The sequence below is a fragment of the Pelophylax lessonae genome, assembly GCF_965119305.1.
Source record: "Pelophylax lessonae genome assembly, chromosome: 5".
Lineage (NCBI taxonomy): Eukaryota > Metazoa > Chordata > Amphibia > Anura > Ranidae > Pelophylax > Pelophylax lessonae.
Window position 1 is genome coordinate 488,289,837 of NC_138772.1, and position 6,000 is coordinate 488,295,836.

The window sequence follows — 6,000 nt, forward strand, 5'->3', positions numbered from 1 at the left end:
AGCTTTACCTAAACGTACCCACACTTACCCAAGGGGAGGAAATAACCGCGCTGAGTACTCAAGCTGCAGCTTCAGGTGAGACAGCACCAACACAAGAAATAAAAGAAAAAAAGCCGCACTAATGTAACTTGATAAATGTACCAATCTCATAAAGATAGATTGACTCTTAGAGAAAAAATACATTAATGGCAACAGGTTTTTTTTTTTTTTTTTTTTTTTTAAAGCCCGTAGCGTGTGAATCACACTCAAAAGACTTCACCCGGTGCATAAAAAGTGCACACACACAAACGTGAACACACAAAAACTGCACAGGGTGTGCGAAAATGGTCTGGCCTCCGAAGAGGTTGGACCTATACCTTGATCCCCCGGGGCGCAAGACTCCTGACAGGGACTGAGGTACTTCCTATGGTTTGCCTGGCCGAAACCTGGCAAACCCCGTTCTCCAGGGGGACTGCCGAAACAGCCCACCCCAAGTACTGGGTGGGGCTCCCCCGAAGGGAGACCCCATGAGAGAGGGCGAACTAAGCCAAAAGGCCATATCCACCCCCTCCCAAGACTTTCAAGGTAGGCCCAGAGACCCACACCGTACTCGTCGTGCAGAGGAAGAAAAAGGTGATAGTGAAGTGACAAAACACTACAAAGAAAAAGCACACACAAACAAAAAGGTGGGGAAGGGGAAGTGGGGAGGTGAATTAGTGCCCTTGTGAAAATACAAGGGCAGGCCTTCCGGCCGGAATAAAAATTCCTCTGGTCGAAGCCAAAAGGCCTTGCCCAAGAGGCAGGTGCTTAAAAAAGTGTGCGTAGGTGCAGTGACCATGGTGCCGAAAAACTCAAGGCGAGCTGCCCCTCACCAGTGAGAATTAAGGCACCCCTGGGCTGCCACCCCAGGGGCACATACACTACGGGCTTTTTCTACCCCGGCCCTAAGGCCAGACCGAGTGTAGCCCTAACCTACCAGGAGGCATCAGAACTTTAGACAGCTTAGGGTGAACCTGCCTTCAACTGAGGACAAGCCTTTTGCAAGGCCAGATTCAACCCAGGAGGAAAGGCCCTCCCACCGCCATCCGCCGTTCCTTACCAATCACATCCAGGAGCAGTACTAACTGGCCACAGATCCAGTTTTCTCGCTCCCTTCAAACTGGTAGGGGCGGACCCATTGAAATCAGGAAGGCAATGGAACCATCCGGCTTTCTCTGGTTTGGCCTACTCCGGTCCTCCAGTTACGCCCAGAGCCCCCCGGTTAACTTCGGCCACCACCGATACTAACCTTCCGGCTCCATACCAACTGATAAGAACAGATACTACACTTGATCTTAGCCAAAAGGCCGAGAAGCGATGGCAACAGGTTTTTTTTTTTTTTTGTTTTTAAAGCCCGTGGTGTGTGAAACACACTCAAAAGACTTACACCCGGTGCATAAAAAAGTGCACACACGCAAACGTGGACACACAAGGCGTACACATGGCCCTCCTCCGAAGAGGAAGGGCCCTGACCCTGATCCCCCGGGGCGCGAAGCTCCTGACAGGGACTGAGGTACTCACTTTGGTCCACCCAGCCGAAGCTGGGCAGACCCCATTCTTCAGGGGGACTGCCGGAACAGCCCACCCCGAGTACTAGGTGGGGCTCCCCCGAAGGGAGACCCCATGGGAGAAGGCGAACTAAGCCAAAAGGCCATATCCACCCCCTCCCAAGACTTACAGGGCAGGCCCGAGGACCTACGCCATCAAAGTCGTGCAAAAGTGCTCAACCAAAAGGGACAAACGTGACACACAACAAAGAAAAAACAGAGTGGGGAAAAGGGAAGTGGAGAAGTGCTGGGTAGTGCCTAAGTGCAAGACCTCGGCAGGCCCCCTGGCCAGGAGTAAAAAATTCCTCTGGTGTTGGCCAAAAGGCCCACCCCAAGAGGCAGATGCTTGAAAAAGTGTGATGGTGCAGTGACCAAGGTGCCACAAAAACTCAGGTGAGCTGCCCCTCACCAGTGAGATTGAGGCACCCCTGGGCTGCCACCCTAGGGGCACGTACACCACGGGCTTTTTCGGTCTCAGCCCCTGGCCAGACCCAGTGTAGCCCTTCCTGTCAGGAGGCCAGAAATGCAGACAGCTCGGGGAGAGCCCAACCTCGAGGGTATAGAAAATGGCCCCCTTCTAGCCAAATTCACCCAAGAGGAAAGGCCCTTCCCCTCACCATCCGTACTCCCACCAATTACATCCAGGAGCAGTACTAACCGTGGTCGCCCGGCTTTCCCACTCCCTTCAAACTGACAGGGGCGGACCCATTCAAATCTGGAAGGCATTGGAACCATCCGGCTTTCTCTGGTTTGGCCTACTCCGGTCCTCCAGTTACGCCCAGAGCACCCCGGTTAACTTCAGCCACCACCGATACTAACCTTCAGGTCCCATTCCAACACTGATAAGAACAGATACTACACTTGATCTTAGCCAAAAGGCCGAGAAGCGATACAGGTTTTTTTTTTTTAATTTTAAAGCCCGTAGCGTGTGAATCACACTCAAAAGACTTCACCCGGTGCATAAAAAAGTGCACACACACAAACGTGAGGAACACAAAAAGTGCACAGGGTGTGCGAACAAATGGTCTTCCCTCCGAAGAGGTAGGACCCGAACCTCGATCCCCCGGGGCGCAAGACTCCTGACAGGGATTTGAGGTACTCATGGTCTGTCTGGCCGGAACCAGACTGACCCCGTTCTTCAGGGGGACTGCCGAAACAGCCCCCACCGAGTACTAAGTGGGGCTCCCCCGAAGGGAGACCCCATGAGAGAGGGCGGACCAAGCCAAAAGGCCATATCCACCCCCTCCCAAGACTCAAGGTAGGGCCCGAGGACCCACACCCTACAAGTCGTGCCAAGTGAAAAAAAGGTGATAGAAAAGTGACAAACCACAAAGAAAAGGCACACACAAACAAAAAGGTGGGGGAGGGGAAGTGGAGAGGTGAATTAGTGCCTAAGTGAAAAACAAAGGCAGGCCTTCCGGCCGGAATAAAAGTTCCTCTGGTCGAAGCCAAAAGGCCTTGCCCAAGAGGCAGGTGCTTAAAAAAGTGTGCGTAGGTGCAGTGACCATGGTGCCGAAAAACTCAAGGCGAGCTGCCCCTCACCAGTGAGAATTAAGGCACCCCTGGGCTGCCACCCCAGGGGCACATACACTACGGGCTTTTTCTACCCCGGCCCAAAAGCCAGACCAAGTGTAGCCCTATCCTACCAGGAGGCATCAGAACTTTGGACAGCTTAGGGAGAACCTGCCTTCAACTGGGGACAAGCCTTTTGCAAGGCCAGATTCAACCCAGGAGGAAAGGCTCCCCCACCGCCACCGCCGTTCCTTACCAATCACATCCAGGAGCAGTACTAACTGGCCACGGAACCAATCCAGTTTTCTCACTCCCTTCAAACTGGTAGGGGCGGACCCATTCAAATCAGAAGGCAACAGACCCATCCGGCTTTCTCTGACAGTGCCTACTTCCCGGTCCTCCAGTTACGCCTAGAGCACCCCGGTTCATTTCAGCCCCTGCCGATACTAACCATCAGGGTCCATACCAACTGATAAGAACAGATACTACACTTGATCTTAGCCAAAAGGCCGAGAAGCGATACAGGTGCCAGATAAGCACCCAAAATGGATTGGATAGACAAAAAATCTACTCAGTCTTAAGCATTGCAAGATGAACTAGTGCATGAACAAATGATGGTGAGTAATGCTTGACTAAAAACAAAATCATGAAAGTTCATAAAAGTTCATATAGATAGTCATAGAGTCCCAGAAATAGAGTTCCAAGTTCGGTGGAGTGAAGAGAAGATCCAATCTAGCTGCTCACCACGGTGCTGCAAACAAGTGACATGCATATCTCCTTACCAGATAAATATGCAAATCGAGCATACAATATTGATTCCTCGCAGCGCCACTCGAAGGGATCACAGCAACAAACCTCCAAGACACAGCCAGTGAGATGGTGATAGCAAGACCGGTCACAGGATGGAGATCAGTATATCATATAAAAGAAAGGACTGAATAGTGTAATACCGTAGTTTATTAAATATTAAAAACACACAATAACGAAGAGAAAATTTCGCATCTAGACAAGCCGGCCGGCTCTCGTGTAGCCTGTTCCTCGGGGCAGCGTAGTGACTTCAGCACGCCGTACACAACCCGTACCCATCCCTACCCAACCTTACCCAACCTAACCTCACACACCCATACCCAGCCCTACCTAACCTTACCCAACCTTAACCACCCTTACCCAACCTTACCTAGCCTTACCCAACCGTACCCATCCTTACAACTCAATGTTTTTGAATTTTTTTTTTTTTTCCCACACTGTTCACAGTCTCTATGTCCCTTCACTTCTATTTTTTCAAAAAGTGTTTTTTTTTTTTAATAGTTGACACTATAGACTCTTGCTATGTAGCACCACTATAGATGGTCACTTATATACACATATGTATTTATTTTTTTACAGTTACCGGCTGGCATTTATTGCTGCTCAGTGATTGCAGTACTCTAGTCTGCATCTCCCCAAGGTAATACTCAAAATCTGGCCTGTTAGTGGGCCCTGAGGACCGGAGTTGAAGACCACTGGTATAGAGGATAGATATCTGCCTCGTTGAACAATTTGTTCAGTTTTATGATACCAATCTTTAGTTTAGACTACATATACATTTCTTATACTGTCATTTTATCCTATAGATACAGTATCCCACAAAAGTGAGTACACCCCTCACATTTTTATAAATATTTTATTATATATTTTCATGTGACAAGACTGAAAAAAATGACACTTTGCTACAATGTAGAGAGTGTACAGCTTGTATAACAGTGTAGATTTGCTGTCCCCTCAAAATAACTCAACACACAGCCATTAATGTCTAAACTGCTGGCAACAAAAGTGAGTACACCCCTAGGTGAAAATGTCCCAATTGGGCCCAAAGTGTCAATATTTTGTGTGGCCACCATTATTTTCCAGCACTGCCTTAACCCTCTTGGGCATGGAGTTCACCAGAGCTTCACAGATTACCATTGGAGTCCTCTTCCACTCCTCCATGATGACATTACGGAGTTGGTGGATGTTAAAGACTTTGCACTCTTCCACCTTTGAGCATGCCCCACAGATGCTCAATAGGATTTAGGTCTGGAGACATGCTTGGCCAGTCCTTCACCTTTACCCTCAGCTTCTTTAGCATGGCAGTGGTCATCTTGGAGGTGTGTTTGGGTTCGTTATCATGTTGGAATACTGCCCTGCGGCCCAGTATCAAAAGAGAGGGGATCATGCTCTGCTTCAGTATGTCACAGTTCATGTCGGCATTCATGGTTCCCTCAATGAACTGTAGCTTCCCAGTGCCGGCAGCACTCATGCAGGCCCAGACCATGACACTCCGACCACCATGCTTGACTGTAGGCAAGACACACTTGTCTTTGTACTCCTCACCTGGTTGCCGCCACACACACTTGATCCCAAATAAGTTTATCTTGGTCTCATCAGGTTACAGGACATTGTTCCAGTAATCCATGTCTTTAGTCTGCTTGTCTTCAGCAAACTGTTTGCGGGCTTTCTTGTACATAATCTTTAGAAGAGGGTTCCTTCTGAGACGACAGCCATGCAGACCAATTTGATGCAGTGTGCGGTGTATGGTCTGAGCACTGACAGGCTGACCCCCCCCCCCCCCACCCCTTCAACCTCTGCAGCAAATCTGTCAGCACTCATACGTCTATTTCCCAAAGACAACCTCTGGATGACGCTGAGCACGTTCACTCAACTTCTTCGGTCGACCATGGCGAGGCCTGTTCTGAGTGGAACCTGTCCTGGTAAACCGCTGTATGGTCTTGGCCACCGTGCTGCAGCTCAGTTTCAGGGTCTTGGCAATTTTCATATAGCCTAGGCCATCTTTTTGTAGAGCAACAATTCTTTTTTTCAGATCCTCATAGAGTTCTTTGCCATAATGAACTTCCAGTGACCAGTATGAGAAAGTGAGAGCGATAACACCAAATTTAACACACCT